Below are 16,562 nucleotides of genomic sequence, written 5' to 3'. Positions count from 1 at the left end.
AAGAAGATCGAGTATGACAATCTTAATGTTGTATGATGCTATGGTTCTTGCTTAAAAGCTCTTTGCTTATCGTTCCTCTTTGCTTAAAAGCTTGTTTGGCTCTTTGATGTTTGAGCTCTTTTCTCATGCAATGCTTGACAAACCAAGATAGCAAGTGAGTATGCGGTGACAACTTTGTGACACAAGAGATCATACCAATATAGGCAACAATGATGTATGTATGCTATGGGAAGTATGATCACTAATGTGCACAAGTCTTGTTGCCGGCAATACTCAATGGCTAGTCTCGATGGGTAAGCAACGCAAAGGAGTAAGGCTATGATGGCTATCAATGTAATGGCAAGAGTGATATGTCCGATACCAAGATGAGGTTACCGGTCTTGCTTCCGGTATGGTGTCAAAATGGTGGCACGAATACCAAGTTGTAGTCGAGGTGGTCGTTGTTAATGACGCGTCTGTGGCGAAAATGAGCAGCGGTGATGTCGATGTCGAACCGTACCTAGATAGCCAAAACACAAAAGGATACGGTACCGCAACTCAAATTCTCAAACCTCAAAGTAGCAATTGTGTTGGAGAGCGTCCAAAAATAGTTGGGTTATGCGGAAATGGTGGAGGTATGCAGAAGTATATATGGTATATGGTGAGCACCGGAACAAAATTTGGTGGAATTTGGGCGGAGATGTGGAAGTAGTGCAAACTTTCTGTCGAAGCCGAAAGTTCCGGGCAAGACGGAAGGTCTGGGGTCCGGAGGTTCCGGGGAAGGCCGGAAGGTCCGGGGTCCGGAATGTCCGGGCTGGACCGGAAGTTCCGGTGGTCGGGATTCTGCCAAGAACAGAGACTTGGGGATCGTGGATTTGGGCGGAAAAAATTGGGGAAAAGCCCAAATCCGAAGGGGAAAAAGAAGAAATTGGAGGAAAAGAAGGTGGGAAGGCTAGATCTACGAGCCAAAGACAAACTTCACGGATCAAAACCAACAAAATCTCAACACACGAACAAATAAAAAAAATTGGGGGCTATTTTTGGTGGGGATTTTCGGATTAGGACGAAAAACCACAAAATTAGGCTAGAAACACAACGGGGAGGCTCTGAAATCGTGATTGATAGAGGCGGGGTGTCCCGTCTTTCGATGAGATGATGGATATCGCTTTGGTGGAAGTCGACTTTGACGATCCGACTACGAACGTGCGAGGACGTCGCGCCTTAGCAATCGCTAAACCAACTCCGAGAGGTTATCGACCACGCCGGAGCACGATCAACCTGACCACGAGGGTCTGTTTCCTGCGAGCAAACGAATAACAAGCAAGAAACTGAGATTGCAATCTGGATATTGCGAATATAAGATGAAAGCTTTATTGATCAAGGTGGGGTTCTGTGACGCCTTTGTCTGGTCGTTGAACACAAAAGAAGTACGCGAAGTTGCAGCTATGGCGAACTTTTAATCTAAACAAAACCCAAAGTCTAAACGATGCCCTAAGGGCTGTATATATGGAGGAAGAGGGGGGAATTTCGTGGCCCTCGGTGGAGGGGTCCGAAATCAACCCTATCTCTTGTTTCCCCACACATACGGACTCTAAAAATAGCCTATACTTATGTATTTCGAAATTACATGGGCCTGGCCCAATAATAAGGTGACGCAGCACCTATAATAACCTCGGGACGAAATTTATGAAGTGGCATCTTGTATATTTCGTCCAAGGCTTCATGCGCCCATTATGGTGGCTTCAAAGTCCTGAAATCATCACTTGTAACTCCGTTCTTGTTCCCCTTGCGCATGCCATCATCTCCATGCTTGTTCTTGCTCCAATGTTCATCCTTCTCCAAGCTAGGCCCTTTATTTGTAAGCAAAACAAATGTATCCAATTTAGGCAGCATCATATTCTCATGAACATTAGAATCATTACCAAGAAACGAAAGTACCTGGCAATTTAGTTGGCGTGCGCGAGCTCTAGTAATTGGTCCAGTATGTATAGCAGCAGGGCCTGTGGGTGTAACAATTGTATTGATGTCCTCATCATCCTCCCCTTCTTGAAATGAAGTCGTCCTCAACGGAAGTTCATCTTCCTCACCCAAATAAGGCTTCAAATCTGCAATGTTAAAAGTGGGACTAACCCTAAAATCTGCAGGCAGCTCAAGTTTATATGCATTATCATTTATTTTCTCTAACACCTTAAAGGGACCATCAGCCCGTGGCATGAGCTTTGATTTGCGCAAATCAGGAAATCTATCCTTACGCAAATGTAACCAAACAAGATCTCCAGGTGCAAACACAACATGTTTTCTACCCTTATCTCCAGCAAGTTTATATTTGGCATTCATACGTTCAATGTTTTCCTTTGTTAACTCATGCATTTTTAAAATCAATTCAGCACGTTGTTTAGCATCAAAATTAACCTTCTCCGAAGATGGAAGAGGCAACAAATCAATAGGTGCACGAGGTAGGAAACCATACACAACTTCAAAAGGGCACATCTTAGTATTGGAATGCATTGAACGATTATAAGCAAATTCAATATGAGGCAAGCATTCCTCCCACATTTTCTTATTACTCTTCAAAACAGCCCTAAGCATAGTAGACAATATTCTATTGACTACTTCAGTTTGGCCATCAGTTTGGGGGTGACAAGTAGTACTAAAAAGCAGTTTAGTGCCCAACTTAGCCCATAAACATCTCCAAAGGTGGCTAAGAAATTTAGTATCACGATCTGAAACAATAGTATTTGGCACACCATGCAAGCGAATAATTTCATGAAAGAACAAATCAGCAACATTAACAGCATCATTGCTTTTATGACATGGTATAAAGTGTGCCATTTTCGAGAATCTATCCACGACAACAAATATGCTATCCCTCCCCTTCTTTGTTCGAGGTAAACCTAAAACAAAGTCCATAGATATATCCCCCCAAGGAACACTAGGTACAGGCAAAGGCATATATAAACCATGAGGATTGAGTCGTGACTTAGCTTTTTGACATGTAGTGCAGCGAGCAATAAAACGCTTAACATCCCGTCTCATCTTTGGCCAAAAGAAATGTGTAGCAAGTACGTCCTCCGTCTTCTTCACGCCAAAGTGTCCCATTAATCCTCCTCCATGCGCCTCCTGCAACAACAACAGACGAACGGAGCTAGCTGGAATGCATAGCTTGTTAGCACGAAACACAAATCCATCGTTAACGACAAACTTGTTCCACATTCTTCCTTCTTTGCAATTCTGCATTACATCTTTAAAATCAGCATCATGCACATATTGATCTTTGATGGTCTCCAAACCAAATATTTTGAAGTCAAGTTGTGAAAGCATAGTATAGCGACGAGACAATGCATCAGCAATAACATTTTCTTTTCCCTTCTTGTGTTTAATGACATAAGGGAAAGTCTCAATGAATTCAACCCATTTAGCATGTCTACGATTCAGTTTAGCTTGACTTTTAATATGTTTCAAAGATTCATGATCAGAATGTATAACAAATTCTTTGGGCCATAAATAATGTTGCCATGTTTCTAAAGTCCAAACAAGAGCATATAATTCTTTATCATAAGTAGAATAATTCATAAGTAGAATAATTCAGACTAGGCATATAATTCAAATGTCTTATTAAAATCAGGAAGTTGGAGTAAAGGAGCATGTGTCAACTTATCTTTCAATACCGAGAAGGCTTCTTCCTGTGCGGTACCCCAAAGAAAAGGCACATCTTTCTTTGTAAGCTCATTGAGAGGTGCAGCAATGGTGCTGAAATCTCTCACAAAACGCCTATAGAATCCAGCGAGGCCAAGAAAACTCCTCACGTGTGTGACCGTTTTGGGCTGCGGCCAACTCTCAATAGCTTCAATCTTGGCTTTATCAACTTCAATTCCCTGTGGAGTAACAACATAGCCAAGAAAAGATACTCGGTCGGTGCAAAAGGTGCACTTCCCAAGGTTACCAAACAAACGTGCATCACGTAGAGGAATAAAAACATCACGTAAATGTTCCAAATGTTCTTCCAAAGATCTGCTATAAATCAATATGTCATCAAAGTAAACTACCACAAATCGTCCAATGAAAGCACCTAAAACTTCGTTCATTAATCTCATGAAAGTACTAGGTGCATTAGTTAACCCAAAAGGCATGACTAACCACTCATATAATCCAAACTTAGTTTTAAATGCAGTTTTCCATTCATCTCCCAATTTCATATGAATTTGATGGTAGCCACTACACAAATCAACTTTGGAGAATATTGTAGAGCCACTCAATTCATCAAGCATATCATCGAGCCTAGGAATAGGATGACGATAACGAATAGTAATATTATTAATGCCTCTACAATCAACACAAATACGTGATGTACCATCCTTTTTCGGCACTAGAATAATAGGAACAACACAAGGACTAAGGGATTCGCGTATATAACCTTTGTCGAGAAGCTCTTGTACTTGACGCATAATCTCCTTCGTCTCCTCTGGATTGGTATGGTATGGTGCACGGTTTGGCAGTGAAGCACCGGGAATTAAGTCAATCTGATGCTCAATCCCTCGAATAGGCGGTAATCCCGGTGGCACGTCTTGTGGAAAGACGTCAGCGAACTCATGCAAAATGTTAGTGACAGCAGGAGGCAAAGAGGAAGGCACGTCCTCGAATGAAAATAATGCCTCTTTGCACACAAAAGCATAGCAAACAGATTTGCTGAAATCTAGCTCATCAATATCAGATTTTGTGGCAAATAAACATGCACTTTTCAATTTAATTTCAGAAGCAACACTAGATGGTTTATTATTAGGCTTCATTTGTTGCTCAAATTCTTTTGCCACAATCTGATTTTCACTCTTATTCTTCTCCTGTTTTGCTTTATTAGCTCTATTAATATCATCTTTCAAAACGGAATCAGGAGTCATAGGAAGCAAAGTAATATTTTTATCCTTATGAACAACAGTATAGTGATTGTTTCTACCATGGTGTACAGAGTTTTTATCAAATTGCCATGGTCTACCAAGTAATAAGGAACATGCTTGCATAGGTACCACATCACAATCAACATAATCAGCATATGTAGAGATACTAAAATGCACACGAAGAGTACGTGTTACCTTAACCTTGCCGCTGTTGTTGAACCATTGGATGTAGAAAGGATGTGCATGTGGTCTTGTGGTGAGAGAAAGCTTCTCCACCATCTCCATGCTAGCCAAGTTGTTGCAGCTCCCTCCATCTATTATGACGCGCACAGAACATTCCTTCACAACTCCCTTGGTATGGAACAAATTGTGCCTCTGATTTTGCTCAGCTTGTGTGACCTGCACACTCAAAACACGTTGAGCAACTAAACATTCATACCTGTCAGCGTCTTCAGGAGCCATGTATTGCGTCTCATGATCAGAATCATCTCCACCATGTTCTTCACATGTAATAAGAGCCAAAGTCTCCTCATCATAGTCACTAGCGGACTCATATTGATAGAGGCAAAGGTGTCCCGTCTTTCGATGAGATGATGGATAACGCTTTGGTGGAAGTCGACTTTGATGATCCGACTACGAACGTGCGAGGACGCCGCGCCTTAGCAATCGCTGAACCAACTCCGAGAGGTTATTGACCATGCCGGAGCACGATCAACCTGACCACGAGGGTCTGTTTCCTGCGAGCAAACGAAGAACAAGCAAGAAACTAAGATTGCAATCTGGATATTGCGAATATAAGATGAAAGCGTTATTGATCAAGGTGGGGTTATGTGACGCCTTTGTCTGGTCGTTGAACACAAACGAAGTACGCGAAGTTGCAGCTATGGCGAACTTTTAATCTAAACAAAACCCAAAGTCTAAACGGTGCCCTAAGGGCTGTATATATGGAGGAAGAGAGGGGGAATTTCGTGGCCCTTGGTGGAGGGGTCCGAAATCAACCCTATCTCTTGTTTCGCCACACATACGGACTCGAAAAATAGCCTATACTTATGTATTTCGAAATTACATGGGCCTGGCCCAATAAAAAGGTGACGCAACACCTATAATAGCCTCGGGACAAAATTTATGAAGTGGCATCTTGTATATTTCGTCCAAGGCTTCATGCACCCATTATGGTGGCTTCAAAGTCCTGAAATCATCACTTGTAACTCCGTTCTTGTTCCCCTTGCGCATGGCATCATCTCCATGCTTGTTCTTGCTCCAATGTTCATCCTTCTCCAAGCTAGGCCCTTCATTTGTAAGCAAAACAAATGTATCCAATTTAGGCAGCATCATATTCTCATGAACATTAGAATCATTACCAAGAAACGAAAGTACCTGATAATTTAATTGGCGTGCGTGAGCTCTAGTAATTGGTCCCATATATGTAGCAGTAGGGGCTGTGGGTGTAACAATGGTATTGATGTCCTCATCATCCTCCCCTTCTTGAAATGAAGTCGTCCTCGACAGAAACTCATCTTCCTCACCCAAATAAGGCTTCAAATCTGCAATGTTAAAAGTGGGACTAACCCGAAAATCTGCAGGGAGCTCAAGTTTATATGCATTATCATTTATTTTCTCTAACACCTTAAAGGGACCATCAGCACGTGGCATTAGCTTTGATTTGCGCAAATCAGGAAATCTATCCTTACGCAAATGTAACCAAACAAGATCTCCAGGTGCAAACACAACATGTTTTCTACCCTTATCTCCAGCATGTTTATATTTAGCATTCATACGCTCAATGTTTTCCTTAGTTAACTCATGCATTTTTAAAATCAATTCAGCACGTTGTTTAGCATCAAAATTAACCTTCTCCGAAGATGGAAGAGGCAACAAATCAATAGGTGCACGAGGTAGGAAACCATACACAACTTCAAAAGGGCACATCTTAGTAGTAGAATGCAATGAACGATTATAAGCAAATTCAATATGAGGTAAGCATTCCTCCCACATTTTCTTATTATTCTTCAAAACAGCCCTAAGCATAGTAGACAACGTTCTATTGACTACTTCAGTTTGTCCATCAGTTTGGGGGTGACAAGTAGTACTAAAAAGTAGTTTAGTCCCCAACTTAGCCCATAAACATCTCCAAAAGTGGCTAAGAAATTTAGTACCACGATCTGAAACAATAGTATTTGGCACACCATGCAAGCGAATAATTTCATGAAAGAACAAATCAGCAACATTAACAGCATCATCGCTTTTATGACATGGTATAAAGTGTGCCATTTTCGAGAATCTATCCACGACAACAAATATGCTATCCCTCCCCTTCTTTGTTCGAGGTAAACCTAAAACAAAGTCCATAGATATATCCTCCCAAGGAACACTAGGTATAGGCAAAGGCATATATAAACCATGAGGATTGAGTCGTGACTTAGCTTTTTGACATGTAGTGCAGCGAGCAATAAAACGCTCAACATCCCATCTCATCTTTGGCCAAAAGAAATGTGTAGCAAGTACGTCCTCCGTCTTTTTCACGCCAAAGTGTCCCATTAATCCTCCTCCATGCGCCTCCTGCAACAACAAAAGATGAACGGAGCTAGCTGGAATGCATAGCTTGTTAGCACGAAACACAAATCCATCGTTAACGACGAACTTGTTCCACATTCTTCCTTCTTTACAATTCTGCATTACATCTTTAAAATCAGCATCATGCACATATTGATCTTTGATGGTCTCCAAACCAAATATTTTTAAATCAAGTTGTGAAAGCATAGTATAGCGACGAGACAATGCATTAGCAATAACATTTTATTTTCCCTTCTTGTGTTTAATGACATAAGGAAAAGTCTCAATGAATTCAACCCATTTAGCATGTCTACGATTCAGTTTAGCTTGACTTTTAATATGTTTCAAAGATTCATGATCAGAATGTATAACAAATTCTTTGGGCCATAAATAATGTTGCCATGTTTCTAAAGTCCGAACAAGAGCATATAATTCTTTATCACAAGTAGAATAATTCAGACTAGGCCCACTCAATTTTTCAGAAAAGTATGCAACAGGTTTGCCATCTTGTAATAACACACCGCCTAATCCAATTCCACTAGCATCACATTCAAGCTCAAAAGTCTTTTTAAAATCAGGAAGTTGGAGTAAAGGAGCATGTGTCAACTTATCTTTCAATACCGAGAAGGCTTCTTCCTGTGCAGTACCCCAAAGAAAAGGCACATCTTTCTTTGTAAGCTCATTGAGAGGTGCAGCAATGGTGCTGAAATCTCTCACAAAACGCCTATAGAATCCAGCGAGGCCAAGAAAACTCCTCACTTGTGTGACCGTTTTGGGTTGCGGCCAACTCTCAATAGCTTCAATCTTGGCTTTATCAACTTCAATTCCCTGTGGAGTAACAACATAGCCAAGAAAAGATACTCGGTCGGTGCAAAAGGTGCACTTCCAAGGTTACCAAACAAACGTGCATGACGTAGAGCAATAAAAACAGCACGTAAATGTTCCAAATGTTCCTCCAAAGATCTGCTATAAATCAATATGTCATCAAAGTAAACTACCACAAATCGTCCAATGAAAGCACGTAAAACTTCGTTCATTAATCTCATGAAAGTACTAGGTGCATTAGTTAACCCAAAAGGCATGACTAACCACTCATATAATCCAAACTTAGTTTTGAATGCTGTTTTCCATTCATCTCCCAATTTCATACGAAATTGATGGTATCCACTACGCAAATCAACTTTGGAGAATATTGTAGAGCCACTCAATTCATCAAGCATATCATCTAGCCTAGGAATAGGATGACGATAACGAATAGTAATATTATTAATGCCTCTACAATCAACACACATACGTGATGTACCATCCTTTTTCGGCACTAGAATAATAGGAACAGCACAAGGACTAAGGGATTCGCGTATATAACCTTTGTCGAGAAGCTCTTGTACTTGACGCATAATCTCCTTCGTCTCCTCTGGATTGGTACGGTATGGTGCACGGTTTGGCAGTGAAGCACCGGGAATTATGTCAATCTGATGCTCAATCCCTCGAATAGGCGGTAATCCCGGTGGCACGTCTTGTGGAAAAACGTCAGCGAACTCCTGCAAAATGTTAGTGACAGTAGGAGGCAAAGAGGAAGGCACGTCCTCGAATGAAAATAATGCCTCTTTGCACACAAAAGCATAGCAAACAGATTTGCTGAAATCTAGCTCATCAATATCAGATTTGGTGGCAAATAAACATGCACTTTTTAATTTAATTTCAGAAGCAACACTAGATGGTTTATTATTAGGCTTCATTTGTTGCGCAAATTCTTTTGCCACAATCTGATTTTCACTCTTATTCGTCTCCTGTTTTGCTTTATTAGCTCTATTAGTATCATCTTTCAAAATGGAATCAGGAGTCATAGGAAGCAAAGTAATAATTTTATCCTTATGAACAAGAGTATAGTGATTGTTTCTACCATAGTGTACAGAATTTTTATCAAATTTCCATGGTCTACCAAGTAATAAGGAACATGCTTGCATAGGTACCACATCACAATCAACATAATCAGCATATGTAGAGATACTAAAATGCACACGAACAGTACGTGTTACCTTAACCTTGCCGCTGTTGTTGAACCATTGGATGTAGTAAGGATGTGGATGTGGTCTTGTGGTGAGAGAAAGCTTCTCCACCATCTCCATGCTAGCCAAGTTGTTGCAGCTCCCTCCATCTATGAAGACGCACACAGAACGTTCCTTCACAACTCCCTTGGTATGGAACAAATTGTGCCTCTGATTTTGCTCAGCTTGTGTGATCTGCACACTCAAAACACGTTGAGCAACTAAACAGTCATACCTGTCAGCGTCTTCAGGAGCAATGTATTGCGTCTCATGATCAGAATCATCTCCACCATGTTCTTCACGTGTAATAAGAGCCAAAGTCTCCTCATCATAGTCACTAGCAGACTCATATCCACCATCCGCGGTAGCAATCATCACACGCAGAGATTTGCATTCTCTCGCATAATGACCTCCTCCCTTTCAACGACGACAAATAATATCACTTGTGTGCCCTGTTGATGCCATGGAAGAAGAAGAACGCTGTGCAGGCCCCGCAGGTGCGCTCTTGGCAGATAATGGTGGTTGTGCCTGTTTTCTTGTATCACGGCTGGAGGTGGCACCGGATGGAGGTGCTGGTGCAGTTGAAGTAGAAGATGCACGTGGTGTCCATGATGAAGGTCGGCCTGCAGAAAAGTTAGTTCTCCCCAATGCTTGTCGATCCTGCACTTCACGCTCAGCTTTACAAGCAAGATGGAATAAACGAGTGATATTAGTATACTCCTTATAGTCTAGAATGGTCTGAATCTCTCTATTTAATCCACCCAAAAAAACGTGCAAGAATAGCTTCATTCTCCTCAACAGTACCACATCTAATCATGCCAGTTTGTAATTCCTGATAATATTCTTCTACAGAATTTTTCCCTTGTCTTAAATGCTGCAATTTTTGAAGCAATTCATGTTGATAATATGGTGGAACCCAACGCGTACGCATAGCAGTTTTCAAAGCAGCCCAAGTAGTTGGCATAGGATATAATCTACAATGTTCAGACCACCATACACATGCAAAACTAGTGAAAGCACAAACAGCAGCAGCAACTCGTCTCTCCTCAGGATATTGTAAACATGTAAATCGTTGTTCAGTTTCTAACTCCCAAGTAAGATATATATCAGGAACATATCTACCCTCAAATGGTGGAATATTCAATTTTAGTTTAGGAATATGGACATCATCTCGTACCTGAGGTGGTGGTGCAGGCCTACCATTACGAATATATACCTGAGGTCGACCTGCTGGTGGTGGTACAGGTGGCTGCACGTAGTGCTGATTTTGATCAACCTCATCCTCATAATCTCCCACATAATCATCCTCCTCCGCATCAGCAGCAGGAGCCACAGAAGTATCAATAGCAGCACTAACAGTTTGGCCAAACGCAAGAGGAACACGGCTTGCTCGGCGGAGGTCTGTTTCACGACGTGGAGGTAGTCGTTGTTGTTGTTGTTGGAGAGGTGCGTTAGGTGCAGCGGGTGGTGGTGGTGGAAGACGCGCGAGCAATTCATTAAACTTGTTATCGAGCTTTGTTTCGAACGTCTTCTCAAGGCCAGTGATCTTCTCCATGGCCTCTTCAAAATTGTTCAGCACATCTTGCACCTGTTCAGTCATCATTTGCTGAAACTTATCATGAAGCTCCTTGTTCGATAAATTCTCCCAGTCAATCTCGTCGGCTTGTGATCCTGGCATGGTTAGCAGCAATAGAAACACACAAGAATATGATCCTACAGACTACGAACAAGTGGTGGTGGTGTGTGTCACAAATCCGTCAAGCAAAACTCAAATTCTTACCAGTTCTTACCCAGCAGCAGGCGGTGATCGGCAACCGTTGTAGTCAAAAACTCTCAAAGCATGGATAGAGCGATTACCAGGGAGAGTCAAATGCACGACGTAGATGTATGTGGAGCTGGGAAGGCTTATAATATGGTAGCAAAAAGGGTCAACAATAATCAATTCAGAGATGCAAAGTTGAATAAACACTCAACGACGGTACTGTGCTGGTCCTAGGCTAGACTGTGCTAGAGACGCGAGCCTAGAACACCAACAAAATCACGGCGCGGCACGTAAACAAGGGAAAAGCACACTCTGGAATTTTTTTTCGCTCTTTTTTTTGCGCTCTTTTTTTTGCGCTGCTTTTTTTTTGCGAAAAATCACTATAATGGCGAGTGTCTCAAAACTCTTCCTAGCTCAAACTGACAGGATGGGCACGAAATTTTTTCGACCAAATCTTTTTTTTTTGACTGCCCGGACCCAAAAACTGGAAACGGGTCAAAAAAAACTTCCTATAATGGCACCTGTCTCAAAACACTCAGAAACACCTAAAAATAGGATAGCGAGAATTTTTTTTTGAAAAATGCATTTTAGAAAAATTTTGGGCCTAAACGGAGCGTGGTTTCAGGACTCTTTTTTTTCCTCCGAAACCTACTCCGGCAAGGAAACACGAATCGGAATCTAGATGGATCTCAAAAACACACCTAATATGCAAGGAACTCGGATTGGTGGTGGATATATGGTGGTGGTATATGGCAGCGGTGGTAATATATGGATATGGATTGGTGGTGGTATATGGATACGGATTGGTGCTGGTATATATGCGTTTTCGAAAAAATTTGGGCCTAAACGGAGCATGGTTTCCGGACTCTTTTTTTTTCGAAACCTACTCCGGCAAGGAAACACGAATCGGAATCTAGATGGATCTCGAAAACAAACCTAATATGACAAGAACTCGGATTGGTGGTGGATATATGGTGGTAGATGGCAGCGGTGGTGGTATATGACAGCTGTGGTGGTATATGGACACGGATTCGAAGCGGTGGCGGATAAGCGGTGATGGTAGATGGCAGGGGTGATGATGATGGTGCGGCGGCGGCGTGACAACTTATGACCAGAACTCGAAACTCTAAAAGACTAGACTCTAAGACCAGCAACTAGACACGACGATGCAACCGCAAATTCAACAAAGCAAAACCCTAAAAAGATTATGCAAAGGCTCATATTGGTTCGGATATGATGAACTAACCCTAATTTTTTTTTGGCTTTTTCGTGGACTATAGGTATGAAGAACAGACTCGATCTAAACTACGAAAAACTGTAAAATCTCACCGAGCAACCTGGAAATCTGATACCACTTGATAGAGGCAAAGGTGTCCCGTCTTTCGATGAGATGATGGATATCGCTTTGGTGGAAGTCGACTTTGATGATCCGACTACGAACGTGCGAGGACGTCGCGCCTTAGCAATCGCTAAACCAACTCCGAGAGGTTATTGACCATGCTGGAGCACGATCAACCTGACCACGAGGGTCTGTTTCCTGCGAGCAAACGAAGAACAAGCAAGAAACTAAGATTGCAATCTGGATATTGCGAATATAAGATGAAAGCTTTATTGATCAAGGTGGGGTTCTGTGACGCCTTTGTCTGGTCGTTGAACACAAACAAAGTACGCGAAGTTGCAGCTATGGCGAACTTTTAATCTAAACAAAACCCAAAGTCTAAACGGTGCCCTAAGGGCTGTATATATGGAGGAAGAGAGGGGGAATTTCATAGCCCTTGGTGGAGGGGTCCGAAATCAACCCTATCTCTTGTTTCCCCACACATACGGACTCGAAAAATAGCCTATACTTATGTATTTCGAAATTACATGGGCCTGGCCCAATAAAAAGGTGACGTAGCACCTATAATAGCCTCGGGACGAAATTTATGAAGTGGCATCTTGTATATTTCGTCCAAGGCTTCATGCACCCATTATGGTGGCTTCAAAGTCCTGAAATCATCACTTGTAACTCCGTTCTTGTTCCCCTTGCGCATGGCATCATCTCCATGCTTGTTCTTGCTCCAATGTTCATCCTTCTCCAAGCTTGGCCCTTCATTTGTAAGAAAAACAAATGTATCCAATTTAGGCAGCATCATATTCTCATGAACATTAGAATCATTACCAAGAAATGAAACTACCTGATAATTTAATTGGCGTGCGCGAGCTCTAGTAATTGGTCCCGTATATGTAGCAGTAGGGGCTGTGGGTGTAACAATGGTATTGATGTCCTCATCACATATCCACCATCTGCGGTAGCAATCATCACACGCGGAGATTTGCATTCTCTCGCATAATGACCTCCTCCCTTACAACGACGACAAATAATATCACTTGTGTGCCCTGTTGATGCCATGGAAGAAGAAGAACTCTGTGCAGGCCCAGCAGGTGCGCTCTTGGCAGATAATGCTGGTTGTGCCTGTTTCTTGTATCACGACTGGAGGAGGCACCTGATTGAGGTGCTGGTGCAGTTGAAGTAGAAGATGCACACGGTGTCCATGATGAAGGTCGGCCTGTAGAAAAGTTAGATCGCGCCAATGCTTGTCGATCCTGCACTTCATGTTCAGCTTTACAAGCAAGATGGAATAAACGAGTGATATTAGTATACTCCTTATAGTCTAGATTGGTCTGAATCTCTCTATTTAATCCACCCAGAAAACGTGCAAGCATAGCTTCACTCTCCTCAACAATACCACATCTAATCATGCCAGTTTGTAATTCCTGATAATATTCTTCTACAGAATTTTTCCCTTGTCTTAAACGCTGCAATTTTTGAAGCAATTCACGTTGATAATATGGTGGAACCGAACGCGTACGCATAGCAGTTTTCAAAGCAGCCCAAGTAGTTGGAATAGGATATAATCTACAATGTTCAGACCACCATACACATGCAAAACTAGTGAAAGCACAAACAACAGCAGCAACCCGTCTCTCCTCGGGATATTGTAAACATGTAAAATGTTGTTCAGTTTCTAACTCCCAAGTAAGATATATATCAGGAACATATCTACCCTCAAATGGTGGAATATTCAATTTCAGTTTAGGAATATGCACATCATCTCGTACCTGAGGTGGTGGTGCAGGCCTACCATTACGAATATATACCTGATGTCGACCTGCTGGTGGTGGTGCTGGTGGGTGCACGTAGTTCTGATTTTGATCAACCTCATCCTCATAATTGCCCGCATACTCATCATCCTCCTGGGTACCAGCAGCAGGAGTAGCAGGAGCCAAAGAAGCATCAATAACAGGAACAGCAGCACCAGAAGTTTGGCCATCCTCAATAGGAACACGCTTTGCTCGTCCATACTAATTTGGAAGGATGCGTTATTGTTGGTGTTGCAGAGGTGCGATAGGTGCAGCCGGCGGTGGTGGTGGTAAACGCGCGAGCAATTCATTAAACTTGCTATCCAGCTTTGTTTCGAATGTCTTCTCCATGCCATCTATCTTCTCCATGGCCTCGTCAAATCTGTTTAGCACGTCTTGCACCTGTCCACTCATCATTTGCTGAAATTTATCATGTAGCTGTTTGTTCGTCAGGTTCTCCCAATCAGTCTGCTTGTGATCCTACCATGGTTAGCAGCAAATAGAAACACACAAGAATATGATCCTACAGACTACTAAGAAGTGGTGGTGGTGTATCACAAACCCGTCAAGCAAAACTCAAATTCTTACCAGTTCTTACCCAGCAGCAGGCGGTGATCGGCAACCGTTGTAGTCAAAACTCTCAAATCTTGGATAGAGCGATTACCAGGGAGAGTCAAACGCACAATGTAGATGTATGTGGAGCTAGGAAGGCTTATAATATGGTAGCAAAAAGCGTCAGCAATAATCAATTCAGAGATGCAAAGTTGAATAAACGCTCAACGACAGTACTGTGCTGGTCCTAGGCTAGACCGTGCTAGAGACGCGAGCCTAGAACACTAACAAAATCACGGCGCTGCACGTAAACAAGGAAAAAGCACACTCTGGAATTTTTTTCGCTCTTTTTTTTGCGCTCTTTTTTTTGCTGCTTTTTTTTGCGAAGAATCACTATAATGGCGAGTGTCTCAAAACTCTTCCTAGGTCAAACTGACAGGATGGGCACGAAATTTTTTCGACCAAATTTTTTTTCGTTTTTTCTACTGCCCGTACCCAAAAACTGGAAACGGGTCAAAAAAAACTTCCTATAATGGCACCTGTCTCGAAACACTCAGGAACACCTAAAAATAGGATAGCCAGAATTTTTTTCGAAAAATGCATTTTCGAAAAATTTTGGGCCTAAACGGAGGGTGGTTTCCGGACTCTTTTTTTTCCTTCGAAACATACTCCGGCAAGGAAACACGAATCGGAATCTAGATGGATCTCAAAAACACACCTAATATGCAAGGAACTCGGATTGGTGGTGGATATATGGTGGTGGTATATGGCAGCGGTGCTGGTATATGGCAGCGGTGGTAATATATGGATATGGATCGGTGGTGGTATATGGATACGGATTGGTGCTGGTATATGAATACGGATTCGGAGCGGTGGTGGTAGGTGACAGGGGCGATGATGATGGTGCGGTGGCGGCGTGACAACTTATGACCAGAACTTGAAACTCTAAAAGACTAACGCTAAGACCAGCTACTAGACACGACGATGCAACGCAAATTCAACAAAGCAAAACCCTAAAAAGATTATGCAAAGGTTCAGATTGGTTCGGATATGATGAACTAACCCTAATTTTTTCTGGCTTTTTCGTGGACTGTAGGTATGAAGAACAGACTCGATCTAAACTACGAAAAACTGTAAAATCTCACCGAGCAACCTGGAAATCTGATACCACTTGATAGAGGCAAAGGTGTCCCGTCTTTCGATGAGATGATGGATATCGCTTTGGTGGCAGTCGACTTTCACGATCCGACTACGAACGTGCGAGGACGTCGCGCCTTAGCAATCGCTAAACCAACTCCGAGAGGTTATTGACCACGCCGGAGCACGATCAACCTGACCACGAGGGTCTGTTTCCTGCGAGCAAACGAAGAACAAGCAAGAAACTGAGATTGCAATCTGGATATTGCGAATATAAAATGAAAGCTTTATTGATCAAGGTGGGATTCTGTGACGCCTTTGTCTGGTCGTTGAACACAAACGAAGTACGCGAAGTTGCAGCTATGGCGAACTTTTAATCTAAACAAAACCCGAAGTCTAAACGATGCTCTAAGGGCTGTATATATGGAGGAAGAGGGGGGAATTTCGTGGCCCTTGGTGGAGGGGTCCGAAATCAACCCTATCTCTTGTTTCCCCACACATACGTACTCTAAAAAT

This window comes from Triticum dicoccoides, chromosome 3A (assembly GCF_002162155.2).
Source record: "Triticum dicoccoides isolate Atlit2015 ecotype Zavitan chromosome 3A, WEW_v2.0, whole genome shotgun sequence".
NCBI lineage: Eukaryota > Viridiplantae > Streptophyta > Magnoliopsida > Poales > Poaceae > Triticum > Triticum dicoccoides.
Note: the sequence above shows the minus strand (reverse complement) of the source record.